At 41.6% G+C, this 20,276-nt stretch overlaps 1 long non-coding RNA gene across 1 annotated transcript; it reads left to right on the forward strand.

The window, feature by feature from the left end:
* Window positions 1-1,805: 1,805 nt before the first annotated feature.
* Window positions 1,806-19,542, forward strand: LOC144798279 (uncharacterized). Its single transcript, XR_013603495.1, has 3 exons — window positions 1,806-1,914; window positions 18,071-18,233; window positions 19,463-19,542. It is a non-coding gene; the product is annotated as an uncharacterized LOC144798279 (long non-coding RNA).
* The last annotated feature ends 734 nt before the right edge of the window (window positions 19,543-20,276 follow it).

A 20,276-nucleotide genomic window follows, 5' to 3' on the forward strand; every position in this document is an offset into this window, starting at 1 on the left:
GTACTTCGGTTCTGTGTGGACTATCGGGGATTGAACTTTGTCACCAAGACAGATGCTCACCCGATCCCACGGGCGGATGAGCTGATTGACCGGCTGGGAGCAGCTAAGTACCTCACCACCATCGACTTGACATCAGGGTACTGGCAGATTGCCATGGCCGATGGAGCGAAGGAGAAGACAGCGTTCTCCACCCCCGAGGGCCACTTCCAATTCAGAGTGATGCCCTTCGGGCTCAAGAATGCTCCGGCCACCTTCCAGCGGTTGGTGAACCAGGTGGTGTCTGGCCTGGAGTCCTTCTCAGCGGCGTACCTGGATGACATAGCTGTCTACAGTAGCACCTGGGAAGACCATCTGCAGCATCTCCAGGAGGTGCTGCGGGCTCTGTAACGCGCTGGCCTCACCATCAAGGCTAGCAAGTGCCAGATTGGACAGGGATCTGTTGTGTACCTGGGACACCTGGTGGGCGGGGGTAAGGTGCCACCCCTCCAGGCCAAAATTGAGACCATCATGGCCTGGGAGCCCCCCAAATCCCAAACTGAGGTCCGAGCTTTCCTCGGCATCACGGGATACTACCGCAGGTTCGTCAAGGGATATGGTACCATCGTAGCCCCCTTGACTGAGCTAAAGTCCAAGAAGCAGCCCCGCAAGGTGATCTGGACGGCTGCTTGCCAGGAGGCATTCGAAACACTGAAGCGCGCGATGTGCACAGCTCCGTTGCTGGCCACTCCTGACTTCCAGAAAGAATTCATCGTGCAGACGGATGCCTCAGAGCATCTGTGGCCAAATCAAAAAAAAAATAAACAAGTACAGTCTCCTGTGCTTGTTTTCTTTAATTCCCTGGGCGGGTAAGGTCCCATGTTTTTGTTTTTTTTACAGAGTTTTATATAGCGCGAACTTGACCCGAATCGGGTATCAAAGCGCTTTACATAGCACCAGTTGTATTACTTGAGGGCACATTAATTTTTGTATATGCCTATAGGTCAGAGGTGTACGTGGCCCACTTCCCAAGGATGAGCCAACCCTGATGTCCCCATTTCCCGGGGACCAGCTTTATAAAATATTGAGAGGGCAGCTCATAGGCCCCTTACCGTTTTCAGCCTCGGACTCCATCTTCTGGGGTACAGATAAAGGTAAGAAGGGTGAGGGGGCACGCAGACCCCCTCCCCGGGCTGATTCAAGCCCTAGGGACCCCGTTCCCAATGGTCTGGCACTGTTACTAATGGGGAGTAACTATACCTTGTGCCCTAAGGCAACTATAACTCACAAGGTCACCATGCACCTCACATTTTACTTCACTCATGACATCTTCTCTGATATTATTGATAATATCAGTGCAACTTTTGCTGTCAAATTGTTCATGAGATAACAGTTCATGGCGGGGTTGAGTTATAATTACCTTAGGCACAAGTTATAGTTACTTGAGATAACTCTAGCTATAACTGCTGAATTTCTATGGTTTTGAGTGTGGAAAATCTGAACCTAACTGTAACCTCCCTATAACCTTTGGTTTTTAATGAATATATATACCCTAACTACCTTTACCTAAAGCTCTCCCATTTAGTAATAACTATTACCTGTTTTCTAGCCACTCACTCCCATCCCTCCCACGGGTAGTACAAAATTATAGTTGTATGTGTAGGGCAAAGATCTCGTAGTAAAGATAAGAGAGGTGGAGGCAGAGGTCTTCAGACAAAGGTTTTGGGATAAGCATTTTGCAGTATGTTGCAGTTTGTGAATAAGTTCCTGATTGACTCTGTTAATCACATGTATGAAATGTACTTTTTCTTCCAGTTAACACTCATGGAGGAACTAGCCATTGTACATTCTATGTATACTACCATCACTCAAAGGGAGGTGACAATGAGCAACATGTTGGTGACTGCTGACACTCTGGATAGCATCTTGACGGACTCGGTAAGTAACAGGTTCTCACCGACAGATGGTGATCATTCATTCAGTCTTGGAAAACCTCAGAACCTTCAGGGCTAAGCAGAATTACTTCTGATCCTTCAGTCAGAACTTTGGTATTCCAGATAGTTCCATCATGGTCTGCAGCCGGTATGGAAACTAGCAGTGTTGCGATTGAATGGTTAACAGGGTTATACAGATGGCTCTCTCAAAGTATCTGAAATATTTTGCACAGGATGATTAACTTGTCGCCACAATGGATGTGAGTAGAGAGCCTGGCAGAAGTAGTGCATGGGAGACGCAATGGGGCACAAAAAAACCAAGATATTACTGACATGAAAAAGTCTAATCAGTTACCCAAAGGAAATAGAAGGGATTTTGTTGGAATTGGGGATATCATGGGAATTACAAGAAATATAGCAGCTCTTATAATGAGAACACTGTCTTAGTTTTACAGTGGGTGGGAATGTAGAAATCAACAGAACTATATATCAGAATATTACATATAGAATATCATTTGACAGAGGCAAGATGGCGGCCCCCAGCTCAGTCCTGTGAGCCGGTAGCTCCTGTCCTCCTACACCCGTGAAGAAGATGTACTGTGGATAGTGAGAGGATGAGAGGGTAAAAGTGGGTCTGAGCACTTACCGAGGTGTGCGAAGCTCAGTCCTGGTACTATTGGCATGTTCAGATTATTTCAGCAAAATCCGATTTAGATACATTGTAGCCACAAGGAGCCGGGCGTAGACGCCGAGCCGAGAAGCAGCAACTGTTGCAGGCAAAACTACTGGAGAGTCGAGAACAGGATATCGCAGAACACCGATAATGCCGCCTAAAGGAGCTAGAGGGAAAGCCCAGGCCCTGGCTGATGGTGCTACTGCTGCTGCTACAGTGGCAGCTGTTGGAACTGTCTCCGGAACGGTAGGAAAAACCGCGGAGCCGCTGAGCCGTAAGAAAGCCTCAAATCTCAATGGTAAAACAAATAAAGGCGAGAGCTGTGCCCGTGGTAACTCTACGGGCATGGTCAGTCCCGCAAAATGCACTATCCCGCAAATTTTCTCACAAGGCAAAGGTGGAAAGAGTGGGAAAACGGGGATCCAGGGTGTTCCGAATCCCCAAACAGACAAGCTCCTAGGAACATTGAGTGTTGAAGCTGTTGTTGGTTCCCCCGGTCATCATGAAGGAGAGTTCAGGTGCTCAGCAGATTTCTCTGTATGACGCTGTTGCCTTGGACAATTTAATATCTGGCAGCAATATGGATCTGGCTAACGGCGCTGGTAAAAAGGATGGGCGCAATCCTGCAGGAGTGAACAACAGTGGGGTGAACCCCTGGAACTGGGTTGCCAAGATACTGAACCAGTTGTACCACAGAAGCTTTGTAATGATAATAACATTGTGGTTAGAAGTGAAAATGGCTCGGTTGGCTTGGCTGGGGCTCTTAATAGGACAGAGTCACTCAGTCTAGATTCACTAACGAAGGAGGCGGAGTTGGTGGATCTTATGGATAAGTTCTTGTCATTATCAGATCATTCGGATAAATCCAATGAGGAGATGATGAGAAATGGGAAAACGCATATGGCTCAACATTGGGATGAACTGAGTGAGCATAGTACTACACCCCCTGAGGATACGGAAAGGGATTCATCGGAGGGGAGCCCCCAGACAATGCGGAATAAAAGGGCTTTGACAGAGGAGTCTTGCTACTTTGCCAATTCCTCTTTACCGGTGCAAAAGTCAATGGTTAGAACCCCGGATAAATCTGACCCCTCTGTGGTGCGAAGAACACTAGAGCCATCAGAAGAGGTATCCTTGAGTCTTATATATCGAACAGTGATTACTCACAGGGAGGAAACGCGATTAGAAAGCCAAAGGACACAGAATGTCTGTCGTAAATTACAAAATTCAGTACGGCGTATCGCCAAGACTTGCTCAGAGTTTACTGCAAGAATTACCGAGGCAGAAGCCTGTATTTCGTATTTGGAGGATAAACTAGCTTCACAAAAGACGATGAATGAGACTTTACGTGCAGTGAAGGATGATATGCTATGGAAACTTATTGATTTGGAGAACAGAGCTCGGCGGAACAATCTGCGAGTCTTTCAAATTCCTGAGGGGGTTGAAGGACAGGATCCTTGTAAATTTATTATTGAATTGTTTACTGAGGCATTTCCAGAATGAACTCAATGGGACTGGCAGACAGAGGATTCAGAGGGCTCACCGTTTTCCCTTTTCTGTCCGGGCCCGGCCAGGTCAGTCGGCAGAAGTGGCTAAACCAAGGGCCATACTGATTTAATTTAGCAACTTTTTTGGCATGAGAAGCAGTTTCCGATCTGGCCTGTCCCGATAGGAAAAGAGTTGGCAAGGGGGTTGAATTTTTTGTTAGGCCAGATTACGGCCATCAGACGGTAGAGAAACGCTGACAATTACCTCAGTTTATTCTACCATTTCAAACTAAGGGGACCCTAGCTTTCTTACTACAGCCAGCCAAACTTAAAATCATCCATAAAGGGAATACTAGGTTTTTCACGTCTGAAATTTTGGCGAAAGAGTTTCTGCAAACCCTCAAAGAAGGATAAGGAGGGATTAGGCTTATAGAATTATTATCAGATTTGCAGCTTCCTTTTGTGCTCTTATGCCTAATTATTTGCATAACTCTTGTTTATGAAGTTGTATACCCCCCAGCTGTTGATCTGTAGGTTAATGTTTTTTTTGTTAGGTTCAATTGTTGGGGGACTTCACGGGTGTGGGAGGGACTTTTAGGTGTAGGGAGCATGTCACCGCTAGGACTAACAGTTCTAAAGCCTCAAGGTAGTGGGGCTGTGGGGTGTGCTGTAGGGGTGGTGTTGGGGGGAGGGTGGTGGAGAGGGTAAAGAGGAGGGCAAAAGTAAAAGAAAAAGGAAGATTCAAAGCAGCAAAGAAAAGTACAGAGGGTTAAAAAGATTTGCGTATAGGCCTGTAGGTATGGCAACCTTGAATTCATGGCAAATTTAGGCCTTCGAATATGGACACTGAATGTGTGAGGGTTAAATAATTATAATAAAAGGCAGAGGGTCTCCAGAGAGCTTCGGGTGATTCAGCCCGATGTGGTGTATCCACATCGGGATGATTTTGGGCCATTGTGGAATGTAGGACAGGGGGGGTATATTTACCCTCTGTACAATATACGGCTCTAACCTTGATGAAGCCCCAATATTGGAATATTTGAATGGGGAGCTTGCTACATGGCCCATTCTGTTATTCTTGTGCGGGGATCTTAATATAAATTTGACCTCTGACGCTTTTCAAAATTGGAGGCGAAACAATAAAGGTAGGAAACCCCGGATCATCAAGGCTCTATTTCAATTACTAAATGATCATGGGCTATTGGATGTGTGGAACAGCTTGCATAGGCAAGACCCAGGATATACATTTTATTCACAGCCCCACAACAGGCTTGTACATCTTGATTATTGTTTTGTAGCTACATCAGTGTTTACTGGGCTGAAAATCTGTGTATACCCAAGGGTGACCTTGGACCATGCACTTGTGGTAGTTGAAATCCCGGCACTTGCTCGTTGTGTAGCCCCGAGAACGTTTACATTTGACAGGAAGCATTTGATGGATAAAAAATGTATTGACCACATGACGGTGTGGATAAAGGAATTTTTGCAAATTAATAGACACTCCGCGTCCTGAGGGACTGTATGGGATACATCCAAAGCTGGATTTAGAGGGGAAACACAGAGCCTTGGGTATTTAAAATGTAAATTAGTGAAACAGGCATTGCAGGTTTTTTATGATGAGCTTAAGATTGTCGAAGAGGAATTAGTTAACGGGTTAGCTGCAGGATATAACACCACACCACTTCAGAATAATCTAGCGAGATGTAAGGCCACAATTAATCTAGAATGGAGCAAGGAGAGCACCATAAAATATCAAACATATAGAAAAGAGTGTCACGAGTATGGCGAGGCCACGGGCCGATGTTTAGCCTAGAAATTGCAAATATAAGAGGACGAATAAAGAATGGATGGGGTTATTGTGTCTGATCCCTAGGAAATTCTTATAGTGTTTCATGATTTTTATACAGAATTATATACAGAGAACGATACTGGGGGCCTTTCTCTGACAGATATGGGACTTCCAGCCACTTTATGGGGCCAATTGGCTCAAACGGATGTTGAACCTATTAGGATGGGGGAATTAGAGCAGGCCATAAATTCTCTTGCAGTAGGGAAAGCTGCGGGACCAGACAGACTCCCCTTGGAAGTATTTAAGATCTTTTTTCAGGAGATAAAAAATGATATGCTTAAAGTTTATCAAACTTCACAAAAAGGGGAGATTCCACGAACCTGGTCCGAGGCCAATATTTGTGTGTTGAAGAAAAAGTGGAAACCATCTGAATTACCGGGGTCTTATCATCCAATCTCTCTTCTTAATGCCGACGGTAAAATCTATGCAAAAATCTTGGCCACCAGGTTGGCAAAAATTATACCATCAATAGTATTGTTAAAACAACACAGCTTTATACCTGGGAGAGGGACCGTAGACCATGTGCGTAGAGTAATTACTCTCCAAGATATCGTACAGGTAGAATCTCGAGAACTTGGCCTGATTTTACTCAATGCCGAAAAGGCACTTGACCGGGTTTTGTGGCATTTCCTCTCATGGGGACTGCAACACATGGGTTTCGGGCAGGGCTATATACGTGCTTTAAACGCCCTTTATCATCTCCCCTCAGTGAAAATTTGCTCAATGGGATATTACTCAGAGACCATCGCGATTTCTAGAGGCACACGACAAGGCTGTCCTTGTTCACCACTTTTATCTGCGCTGTATACCCTTTTATTCTTAGGCTAGAACAAAGTAGAAAGATTTTGCCCTGTAAAGTACAACAAGAACAGTATTCTGTAATGGTTTATGCCAATGATATAGCGATTGTTACTTGTAATCCCTGTCTCGCTATACCTGAAATAGAATCCCTGGCGCAGACTTTTGGGGCACTTTCTGGGTATAAACTTAATACTGCTAAAACACAAATTTTATGTACAAGTCAAGCAATGGATCGGGATGCTAGGTGTGTTAAGGAAGCTATCTATCTGGGTATTAAGATCCGTACCTCTGTTAAAGAGATCATTGAGGTTAATTGGGGCGATATTATTTGGGGAGTAAAATGCTCACTTGAAAGGTAGGAGAATCTCCATCTGTCATTAGTGGCAGAGCTAACGTTCTGAAAATGAATGTCTTACCGCAAGTTATGTATTTTTTTAGGGCTGTGCCCCTGAAGGTATCCTATAAGCAAATTCAATATTTACATATTTACAATCTCTCTGTACTAAGTTTATGTGGGCCCCTTGGAAACCTCGTAGGGCTGCTTGATATATGACTCCTTCTTGAGAAAGAGGAGGATGGTCTATCCCTGACTTTGCTTTGTATTACTATTCCTGTATTTTGGTTAATGCACGTATTTTACGTACTGGAGAAAAGATTAGTAATCTGGCCAAAGCCCCCTCAATCTATCAGATGATTCTAGGGTCAAAGGTCAAGCATTGCCTATTCAAAAGAGTGGACAGCAGTTATTTTAAAAGAACGCACTTCAAGGTATTAAATGCTGTGTTTAAAGTCTGGAAGACTGTACGGAAAAGCTTCGAGATTCCAGTACTTTCCATGTATACCCCCACTAATGCCACAGGAGTGCTGCCCCCGATCTTCTGGGACCAGGTGGCCTTAGGCTTGAGAAGGAAGGGGATTACCTGACTTGGCGACTTATATCATGATGATGGGAGATTACACTTATTTGCGGAGTTGGCGGATAAATTCCATCTAGCCACAACTCAATTTTTTAAATACTTACAAGTAAGGGACTTTCTGGGAAAACACCCTATTTGCATTATGAAGTTTAAAATCGAGCTAATTTATAAAACACTGTTAGAGGGCAGAACGGATGATCTAGAAAAATATAATATGAGATGGAGAACATGGTTGGGGAACCCTGAAATCTCATTGGAAAAATCCATTGATTTGACAGGGAGGATCTTTCCTGCAGCCAGCCTTAAAAGTCATCATTATAAAATGTTATTAAATTTGTATCATACCCCTCTTAAAATGATGAAGTGGGGGGGGGGTCAGCATGGTGGGAAGTGTTGCCTCTGTGGAAAGGATAGTGCAGACATTGTGCACGTGTTTTTTGCATGTGCGGTATTGGACACTCTGAAAGAATCTATAGAGAGGTTTTTGTCAGAAATATCCGGGGACTGTGTTAAAATTTCTCAGTCTATGATGTTGCTTGGTATTGGGGAAGATTTCCGCCAGGGGCAGCTACTATATGAACACCGTTATCCTATTTTTATGGCCACGGTGGTTGCTCAGTTGGCAATTGCCTCCCTTTAGCTACAGCAAGAGGCTCCGCCCTTTGAGATGTGGCGGGCCAAGTTTCTCAATGAGTACCACATGGAATACAGTTTATATCCTGTTAAAGGATATAGAAAAAGGAGATTAGGGTTAATGATTTGGGGGGTGGTGAGGGAGGGGGAACATGCTTTACGACACGGATGTTACGCCGCAGTACCGTTACAACGCGTATTTCAGAACGCAAGTCGTAACCACGACTTGCGCTGGAGGGCGCTAAAGGACAAGGAATAGTAGATTTACTAGTCCAACACCTTCCCTACTGTACATAGGCTGGTGTTGGAATAGTAAATTAAACTATTCCTAAGTCCGCACCCCTACAGCGCAAGTCGTGGTAACGACTTGCGTTGTAAAAGACGCGTTGTAACGGTACGCGTGGTAATACCACACGTCGTAACACGTACATCCATGAGGGAGTATATGACGGGGTAATTACGTCTATTTTCTATCATATAGTTTGTACCTCATATTAACTTGATGTCGAGGGCATTGGTTAGGATTGGGGCTTAAAATGGGCAATGGTGGAAGTCTTGATGTATGTGTTCAGTTATGTATTATTTACTCTGCTGCTATGGAATTCTAATAAAATTTAAAAATAGTTGATCATTTGACATAAAAATCATGTCCTAAATGTGGCAATAATGTTTATGAACAATGTTTAGTACAGAGTATTATGTCAATCAATATCTTGACCATGCTATTCAGGTACAACACCTTCAATAGAATTTGACAAAGGATGACAGATTTAATAAATTAAGGGCTGTCAGCTGCAACTGTGTCATAACATTATGTCAGATGGACCTATATGATAGATTAGGTGTTAGTTCAGCTGTGTCTGCAGCAAGAAGTTATATTTGATTTCACAGAGTTTGAAATTCAGCCATAGTATTTCTATTTCAATTAAACTGCAAACACTTAACGTAACACTGTATCCATACACATTATTTTTACAAGGGTCTTATTAACTAAGTAAGTTTAAGTAAGTCCGTTTTATTTGTAAAGTGCATAGTTAATTAAAACCATTGTACAGATAAAAAAGTAATTAACTATAAAATATGGCATGTTAAAACAGTTTTGTTATGTACACACCGGTTTCTCATGTATTTCCATTAAGAATTCTTTAGGAAGGAGTAAAATGCAATGTGCTGATCTTTTTAACTACCATCTCTGATACTATTGTGGGTGCAATATTCAATTATTCCCTTTTAAAAGTTTTAGTAAGGAGTTTCTCTGCTGTTAGCACTCAAAAGACAACAGTTAATTTTTTGTTATCTAGTGTTTGAATGTTATGTTTTTTATCATTCCAGGTCCTTTAGTTTGGTGTAGTAGTACTTTAGAGTTGATAGTGATGAATTATTATATTGATATTAGGGTGTGTCCTGAGGAAGAAAGAAATAGTGTGCCTTAAATGGTCTGCCTGTAGAAAATGAGTGTACTGAACATCATTATGCAATGCACATTAGGGTAAGCATGACACTCTCATACTTTTGTAGGGAAATCTGACACCACCAGCTAAACTATAACCTGCATCTACACTGCACTTCCATACCACACCTTCACTACCTACATCGTACATGAAACCTACATCCCAATGTTTGCTGTTCCACACTCCTGCATCACAAAAGACATCAGTTTCAACTAGCTAGCATATACTTCTTTCCCTATCACATGCAGCCTAGAGGTCAATTACACTCTTTAAATCAGGAGTCTCAAACCTTCCCTGAGCTACTGTCTAATATAGGAATTTTATAAATGCACACAGAGACCAAATAACTTAAACACTGCCCCTAGAGTACCCTTAAGTTCTTCATTCCAGATACAGGGAGCATAAAGTATTAATAGAACAGGAGCTGTAACGCAAAGGTTTACAATTGGGGTCCCTGAGGATCAGTGTTGTCCCTTTGCTCTTGAAACACCTAAATAGAGAGAAAGAGAGATGAGTATAAGGGAGGAAGATAAATAAAACAAAAAGAAAGAATGACAAAATAAAGAAAGAAATCAGGAAAGAAATCAGGAAAGAAAAACAGAAAGAAAGGAAGAAAGAAAGAAAGAAAGAAAGAAAGAAAGAAAGAAAGAAAGAAAGAAAGAAAGAAAGAGAGAAAGAAAGAAAGAAAGAAAGAAAGAAAGAAAGAAAGAAAGAAAGAGAAATATAGGAAAACAAATAACAAAATAAAGGAAAAAAACAACGAGGACAAAATACCCAGAGAAAAGAGTCAAATGCAGGAAATGAAGGAAGAAAGCAATTAAGAAGACATGAAAGACGAAGAAACAAACTAGGAAAGGAATGAATGAAAATACAGGAAGAAAGAAGGCATGGTAAAAAAGAAGTACGCAAAAGAATGAAGAGCACAACAGAGAAAGAATAAAGCCCAGTTTTTTCAAAATACAAGTACTTGCAGATTCAAAGTTGGGCAAACCATGCAGGATCAGGGATTGGACAGGAAAACGATTTTGAATTAAAACTGGAGTTAACGGCTTTTAAGAAGGAAGTTGCTTGCTGGTATTGGCGAATATTGGAAATGGAGGATGGGATATTTGATCTACCTGAGACCCTGTGGAAGAATAGCTTGCCAAGGATTGCTACAGAAGACCAATGGCAAGTAACTATGAGCATGCTATATAGAATTGTTAAACCTGCCAATCTAAGGCGAAATGTTTTATTTACTATCCACAGGGCATACTGGTCCCCGTACAGGCTTTCTAAATTTAAAGAAGGAGGATTGGTGGAATGTCCAAAATGTAAGGCCCCAAATGTCGATGATTTACACATGTTCGTATCATGCCCGAATATCAAACAATTTTGGATTGACGTGAGTAACTCCCTCTCCAAATCATTGAGCCAACCCATTGAGGTAAGCCCTGAATTAATTATTTCTGGGAGATACGATTTACAAAACAGAGTTTTGGGTAACAATGTTAGACTTATTTTTTATGCTATGTTATTAGCACGTCGTGAGATATGTAAACTATGGGTTTCACCACTCAGTCCTACCTTATTGGACTGGGTATTAGCTATGAGATACATAGCAAAGTTAGATATGTTAGATTGTTCTAAAAGAAATAGAGGTTTTTGGATACCCTTCCTGAAAAATTTTGGTTAAAGTTATAGTTATGTTAAAAATCCAATGATTAAGCCCGAGCCTGTCTCGCTGGAATTTGGATTCGATAACGAGGAATAGAGATGGTGGAAGACACACATCTTGGGTCAGGTGGTCAAGGAGGAGTTTCGAGAGGGGATCAGACTCAAAAATATGTGTTGTCTACGCCCCATTACTCTAGACCAGCCTAAGAGACAACAACAGCCCAGAGGTTGGAAAGGATTAAGAATATGGGCGGCAAGACGGCAAATGAGGATTATAAAAAAAAAAAAAAAAAAAAACAGAGAAAGAATAAAGGAAGAAGGTGAGAGAAAGAAAAAGACAGCGAGAAAACAATGGAAGGAAAGAAAGAAAAAAAATAAGAGAAAAAAGTAGAAGAAAAAAGAAGGGAGAAGATCGGGTCAGAGGTGGAATTAAGAAAAGATCCTTGTGGATGAAGAAAGGAGCAAAAGAAAGAAACAGAACAATAAGTAATAACACCAAAAGGAGAAATACAGAAAAAGAATAACAGAGGAGGGAAGATGAAGGCAGAGAAAACAGATAAGACTGAAAAAAAGAAGGGAGAGAAGGAAACAACCAGAGAAAGAAAAACATTGAGAAAGATGGAGATAGGACAAAAGAAAAGAAGGAGAGGGAGGAAAATTAAGTGAGAGTAGAAGAAAGAATAATAACAAAGAAAAGAGAAAAACAGAAATTGGAGAAAAAAGAAAAAATGAAAGAAGAAAGGAAAGAATTACTGAGAGACACAAGATTGGAGAAGAAAGAAATAGTAAGAAAGATACAAAGAACTGGAAAATGGAGGAAAAATTGAAAAAAAGGTAAAATGAGAAAAAAGAAAGAAAAATATCAATTAGAATATTAAGCCAAAAAGAAAAAAAGAAAGAGAACTGAAAAAGAATGCACAACAAAGGAGGGAAGGAAAGAGATAGTGTAAACAAATAGGGGGGAAGCGGGAAAGAGGGAAAAATAACGAAAGAGGACAGCAAGAAAGAGAGAGTAAAATACATTGAGAAATGAAAGACAGACATAAAAGCAAGGAAAACAGAAAGACATGTAAAAAGAGGCTAGAAAGAAGTAGAAAAAGAAGAAATTATTTTCAGAAAAGGGTAGTCTGCATCCTCAAGCACTGTCAGCGTTTGAGTAAATCATAGGAACGGGATCTGTGTTTTAAATAGCTGTGTTATCAGGTGGGCACCTGTATATTCTCAAGCTTGTTGACAGGCAATTATCATATGTGAGCTACTCAATGGCAGAGTGCGAGCTACTAGTAACATGTGATTGATTAGTTAGAGATCATTGCTTTTAATCCACCAATAGGAAACACGCCACTTCCTACTCTTTAAGTCTCGCTTACTTCTGTACCTACATTCCTCCTCCTTCCATGCCCTACATTAACACCTGCACCAGACATCCTATAAGTTTTTTTTTTTTTGAAAACATATTTTATTAGGTTTTCATGCAATGCACAAACAATTCACAGATACATGCAACTTAATTACCTTAGTCTCGCAACACTTGACCAATAATTGTGTCCCCATCCAGATTTTGCCTCGCCCCGCCAAGTCTGTGTTAGTCCATCTATTTTTTCCACATATAGAGTGAGGCCTTTCTAATAGCAAGAGTTATATCCCAGTGAACCCGAGACACAGTTCTACAGGGCTAAATTGTGTTGCTCTTAGCCTATTCAGGCACTTTCAGCCTCCATGTTTCAGCATGTATAAAAACGAACAAAATTCCCCCTTCAACTCAAACTCCCCGCCCTCTACCCCCCCGAACCCTACCACTTACCTCCCCTCAGACATGTCGCTTTCCCTAGCCGCGCATGTAATGCTCATAATGTGTTCTGCATACTCCACCCTAGTCCTATGTCAGTAGCCCACATCTCCGCCGGAGGGACACTCCCACTTCCACGCTCGGTCCTCCCATTCTCTCAACTCACTACCTATTGTTGCAGTCTCATATAATAAAGAGGGCACCAATAGCCGGCGAGGTCAGTCATCATCCTCAGTTGGATTCTTTTGCAAATCCACCAACGCCACACAGGCTCTCGCCGTCTCCCAGAATTTGTTGTTGTCAGTCCTCCGAGCTAATTGGAGGCGGAGCGTCCCCTCGCAATCCTCCCACTTAGTAAAGTCACTTAGCCAGCGCGCAACGCTAGGGGCCGTGGACGCCTTCCAATGGCTAGTGATTTCACGCTTGGCTAGAACTAACCCCAGGTCTAGGAACTTACTGGTGGTTTTGTTGCGGGAAGTGTGGGGAAACCAGTGCAACAGGCACACCCCTAGAGTATTCTGCAGGTCCCTCTCCGTCACCTCCGTCAGTTTGGCCAGTACCTCTCCCCAGAATCCACGAAGCAGCGGACAATCCCAGAACATGTGTATGCATACCGCACCCTCCAGTCTGCATCGTGGGCAGGTAGCGTGGGAGCCAAAAAACTCATTAATTTTGTGAGGTGTAAGATATGCCCGATGAAACACATAAAATTGAATAAGTTGGAATCTCGCGTTTCGGGAAGATTTCCAGGCTCGTTGCATTAACAATTCACAAGGTTTCTCCTCTATAGGCGTTCCCAGGTCAGTTTCCCACTTAATACGCAGTCCCTCCAGAGGTGTCTTCAAGCCCTGCGTCAACCTCCGATACAAGCACGTCACCGCCTTGATCCTACCTACAGAGGTGACCACATACTGGCAGGGAAGTAAGACCCGTGGTTTCTCTAACCCTTTTTTCCAGTGCTTGCGCAGAGCAGCGGTTAATCCCGCGTGCAAGAGAAAGTCCTGAGCAGAAAGTTCGTGCCTCTGCATGAGGTCTTGAAATGGTAAAAGTGCACCATCTTTATACAGATCTCCAATGGAGGAGATCCCCGATTCCTCCTAGTCATGTAGCCGCTGTCAATCTCCTCCATGGGTGAGCTCCTCACAGAACCACAACGGGATCTCAGGGGTATATGCCGGGCTCCCTTTATTGCGTCATATAGCCCTATACCAACATTGCCTCAGGACCCATAGATCCCTGGATACCTCGCGTTCCCGCATCGGGAACGGTAGCAAAATCCGAATCAAGTGACGAAGCTCTAGGTCCCTTCTTCTCTGGTTTGTCTCCATTCCCAGCTTCCCTGCCAGCCGTTGTGTGAGCCATTGGAACTGGGCTGCATTGTAGTAACCCTCAAATCCGGCACTGCAAAGCCTCCCTCCCAACGCGGGAGCATCATGGTCGGCAGAGACACTCTTCTTCGTCCCGTTCCCCACAGGAAGCTCGAAACCATGGAGTTGAATTGGGCAAAGCACTTTCCAGGTATCCAAATCGGCAGGGTAACAAAGTAATAGAGTAAACGGGGGAGGGTTATAATTTTTAATAATGCCACACGCCCCGCAACCGACAAAGGCATGGAGGCCCAGAAGTCAAGGTTACTCCTGGTTGAGTGCAGAGCCCTCCCTATGTTACCCTCAAATAAATCAACTGCCTTGTTGTAAATTCTAACCCCCAGACCAGACATCCTATAATTTATACCTACATACTGACCAACATCTCCTGCACCACCACTGTCACTCTCAATACCCGCCAAATCATAAGTCTCACAAACTTTACTCTATACAGCTTATCTCAAACATAAACACAACATCCCACACCGATACCCATAAAAAATGCAACAATAAAACTGTTCTGCTTTATCTCTGATTCTATTGCAAAATAATGGTATACTTGGTTGTGATTTTTGTAACTATTAAATACATTTTTTGCATATTGTGTTCAGAGGTTTTGAATTACGAATACATCTAACACACCTTAAACAATAGAAAAACATTAATCTGGTCAAATGGAAAATGTCATAACATCTCAAATGTTATCCACTCTATTTTTTCTGCACATTGACAGTAAAAGAAAGAGAGGTTTATTTTACAACTAACAACAACAGAAAGCTGTAAATACATAGATCAATTAAAAAGTAAATGAGCATTCTTCAAAGTAAATATTTCTTTGTAACAATATGATGCTCAATATATATCTAGGAGAGAAACCGGTGGATTTCAATGCAGGTCTATGATTGTTTCACCTCTTTATATATTTTGCAGAGCCTTTAATAAGACTATAACAAACATTAGGCCCCTGATTTAGAGGTTGGCGTACAGGTTATACCGTTGCAAATATGACGGAGTACCCTGCCCTCCAAGCTTTTGTCCACCTGCCTTATTTACAGGTGGGCAGACTACAACTTTCCAATCAGTGGATTTCTTGATGGCTCAGTCGACCAAAGCCTAGAATCATTTTCTTTTGCCAATCACTGCAAAAAAACTTGTCTGTGAGGGACAGGAAAAAAACAATAATGATCTCCACACCTTGGGAGAAAACTCCCAGAGTGTGGAAGTCATGAATCTTTTGTTTTTCAGAAACTGCCGCTTCATGGGTTTCTGAAAAAAAAAAGTTAAATAGTTGGTGAACTGCTGTCAAATCGAGGATGGCCATCCACCAAACCTTTTGTACCTTGATGGAAACAGCTGTGACAGTGGTTCCTTTCAAAGTACAGAGATGATCGCTGGGCAAGAGGTCAGCTTGAAACATAACAACTCAAATACCATTGGGGGGCGGACGCAATGTCCTCTGACACCCTGGAGGACACTGCTTTGCCTGTAAAATACAAAATCAGGCCCCAAATTCCATATTTTCACTCCTAAAGAACTTCTGAAATATCTTAGCAAAGGTAGCAATATTGTAACACCGAGAATCAGATTCTTCTTTACATTCCACAGGTAGGCAAGGGCTGAGAACACAAAATAGAGTCAATCCGTATATAACAAACTAATAGATTCAAAGGTAAAGCTCTCTCATAGATCTTGATTTGTATTTTGTAGAATGAATTGCCTATTTTAGTACCAGATTTGCACACAGAAATGTGTGTGCAAGTCTGTACTGGTTTGTGTGTGTAGTTGTTTATGTGTGTGAGAAACTGAGAGAAAAGAGAGTAAGAAAGGGGATGAGAGTTAGGGGCTGCACTAATTTAAAATCATGGACTACATTGGCAAAAACCACAGGAGGTAGGTGGTGTTTGTTTTGCAGCAGATTCTGCCAAGGCATGTGCTGGGCCTTTTGTAACAAGCATTGTACTTGCACCCATTTCACCCCCCACACTGTGTCAAGACGCATTACAGCATTTGCTAGGAGGCTAGGGCCCATACAAATGAGGGAACACTTTTGTCCAGGTCTTTCTGTCAAATTACTAAGCACTGGCAAAGGCAAACTGGATCGCAGAAGATGTCTAACTCTAAGGGAAGCGGTGGAAAGGTAGCACGCCTACCGAGGCACACTTTGGGAGGTGCTACGGAGAGTCTCAGAAACCCAGTCATCCCCATGAAAATGAAGTTAAGTAATATACCCACCTCCAAATGTGTTTAGATATGCTGGCAGTACAAAACAGAACAGCAGCTTGGAAGTGCCACACATCTTTCACTGTTGGACCCTCTCTGGCCTCTGAGACTTCAGGACTTCACTAGCAAGGTCATGTTTTTATCAAGATATACAAGGAGATGAAACAACTGTGGACCTATTTCGTAACACACCACATTGTTATTAGCATGTAGTTAATGTATTATACCATTACAGTACTGTTGATTTATTGACATTGTGCTTTATCATGTATTTCCATGTATTTTTATCTAAGACAGTCCATCCTAATAAGAGTGTTTAAAATACATTTGTGTTAGACTTAAAATAGGTAAAATATTTCTAAATATAATCATTCAGTGTTTTTAAAGCCAGTTTACCTTTTGTTCCGCTCAAAAAGATATTGCAGTCTCTAAGGTCAGTATTGTGTTGAAAAGAGGTTAAATATTTCACAAACTCATACCCCTAGTACAGATATTTTATAAGTATAAAACACTAAGGTAATCCAGGTCTAGAGAATAGCCAAATAGAATTAATTATTTCTGATGATATATGCCCCATGCCAATACAGAAAGTGACTGGGTTGAATAGCTCGCACCTCTCAGCCTGTACCAAGCAATACACTTGGTGCACATCCTAAATGGTATCAGTCACTTTTGGATACCTCTGCAGTGCAGAAAGACATTCATTTATAAAAAAAAGAAAAGCCTTTTTGATGTGAAATTAAGAAAAGACAAGAATTTCTGATATTTTGATGGACTTATTTATTCATTCATGGGGGGTACCAATATATTTATAATTTTATTATGACCCATTTTTATCCTGTAAACTTTCTTGCTGCTAGGGGTCAAGAAATCTCAGACTACAGCCTTATTTTCAATCTGTTTTGGTAACTGCTGGTTCTACTTGGTCTATTTCAAGGAGTGATTACATTGTTGTTATTTGCTCCACTTCTATCTGATTGATAATTAAGTCTTAGGGCCTGATTAGGAGTTTGGAGGACAGGTTTACTCCATAACAAACGTGAGGGATATCCCGACCTCCGTATTACAATTCCATTATATCCAATAGTTGGAACATGTAATATGGCGGACGGGATATCCGTCACATTTGTGACGGCGTATCCCATCCACCAAACTCATAATCAAGCCGTTATTGATTTGTTCAAGCATCTCCTGTATTCACAATGTTCACTCTATACCTGATCCATGGTACTTAATACTTGTTTTGGATTTGTTTTTCTCCTCTTGTTCGTCACAAATGTTTCAAATTACCAATATTTCCTATTTCTGCATATTTAGGAGAATTCGCCTGAAGTTGAAAGGATGGCTTTAATGTGTCAAATTTCTCTTACCAAGTGGATACCACAGTCAATATCTTCTAAGATTGTAAATCTGTTTACGGTGCCTTCTATTCCAGAGGAGATTGTTTTTTGGGCCATTCATCAAATGACAATTCAATACGGTAATTTGAAAAAATGCTATGTTGTTATCAAACACTGTGCTCTGTGGCAGTCTACCGGATTCTACATTCATTTTAGGTCTGTCTGCAAATAGTTTTATCTGTCTATGGCTCATGTCATCACAACACTCAATTACACAGAGTGGGCTCTGAAGCATGTGGCAACATGTTCTTTCAGTTCCCTTACTCCATTGTTCTTTCAGTTCCCTTACTCCATTGCTTGTTTAAAGTATTTCTACATTTTGTACAAAACCCATAACAGTATGGTGAATTTATGCATTTTACAGTGGTGATTGAGAATGGATCAATCACTAGCATTGCATATACAATGCAAATTGAAAGTGGAAAGAAGCCACAGGGTATATTTAAGTTATTTTCTACATATATTTCAAACTGATTGTGGCATTCAGAATAGAGTCCCATGCCCATGCCTTTGCCATTTCAGCCCGCATAGTTAAAACCATTAATTTTTAAGGAAGTGACAATTAATTGGAAGGAAATACAACAGCACCACTATGTGTTGCAACCCCATGTCATAATGGTAATTCAAATAAGCTCCAAAACGATTACTTTCTGTACAGTGCTAATTAAAGAAACAAGCATCTCCGTGCTAATGCCATCAGAAGGCTTCAAAATATGGAACTCCAGCAAGAGGCCTTAGAAGTGAATGGTTGCATCTTAAATACAGGTCCACTGACAGCCACTTTTGAAAGATGCAAATGTATTGCTGCTATTTTGGTTATTATGTTCAAATGATACATATTGTTTTAGATTTGTTGAAATTTAGTAATTTCACATTTTAGATTCACATTTTAGCACCACATACCACTACCAGATGTCCCTTACAGGTTTTGTTTCATTATGTCTGTTGAGGAAAAACTGTTGAAAACAGAAACAGCTCTACACCAACCAGCTACTTAACTATTAAGCATTTAGTTGTACAAGGATTTAGAATTTCTGTAAATGCAGCAACTCTGCTATAATGCCGAACTCCTTCATCACCGTCATAAAAAGGTGCAAATGAATCCTGGGAAAAGACAATTTGAAACGTTCTTTTCCGCTTATTGCATTACGTTTTATGTTCTGCTGGGTGGAAAATATACAAAGCCATCCATCAAGATTTTTTTACAATATGTTTCATGACCAACACCACCTTTGCAGCACACTCATCATCTTAAGTTGGTATTAGTGTTTAGTTTAATTAATATTGTTTATCCTATTTTCTCTTACAGGACCGGAAATGGAACCATATCTAGATCTGATTCTCAGAACGCTCTTTCCTGTAATGAAGACTGCTTCTACAATCAACCAGAAATATTGGTTTAGTCTTGGTGTGCACCTGCGCTGGTGGAGCGGTCGCGTTCGGTTTGATGGTTGGGAGAGTGTTGGGAGAGGACACCTTTATTAAGTTCACTTTTGTAACATTTCCTGAGAGCACCCTTCATGCAAAGAGATGCAATTTCTTATGTCTGATTGGTGCAGAGAATAACAGTCCCTATTCATCCCATTGTTTTCAACAACTGATTACTTATCTGCACTAAACTTTCATTTGTGGCACAAATCAGAACTCAACTGCAACAATGGTCTGCATAATGTGTAACTCCACTACTTTCTAGTACATTTGCCAATTGAACTGGCATGCTGAGCTGCTGTGTCAAGTTTGCCATGTAATGACTGGAACACATCTCTAGTCTGTATAGTGCACCTCCGGGAAAAACCCTATTCTTTTCAGTAATAAAAAACGAAGAGCTTGATTTAGAGTTTGGTGGACAAGTTGTATCCTATTGTATGTGTAATAAGAGGGCCGGGCTATCCCATCACGTTTGTGATGGGATACCCATCTGCCACAGCCTGAATCAGGCCTTATGTTGTGAACTTACCTCCCTAGGAAGTGAAGCATTAAAACCTGTAGAAATTGTACATCATTTCCCAGAGGTAATTGTTCACTTCAATGGCACAGACATCTTGTTGCAACCTAGAGCTCGCACAATTGCAAACTAGTCACCGTGTTAAGTAAAGATTTAGACTGGTGCAAATCATGGAGTA

Source organism: Lissotriton helveticus, chromosome 12 (genome assembly GCF_964261635.1).
Source record: "Lissotriton helveticus chromosome 12, aLisHel1.1, whole genome shotgun sequence".
NCBI lineage: Eukaryota > Metazoa > Chordata > Amphibia > Caudata > Salamandridae > Lissotriton > Lissotriton helveticus.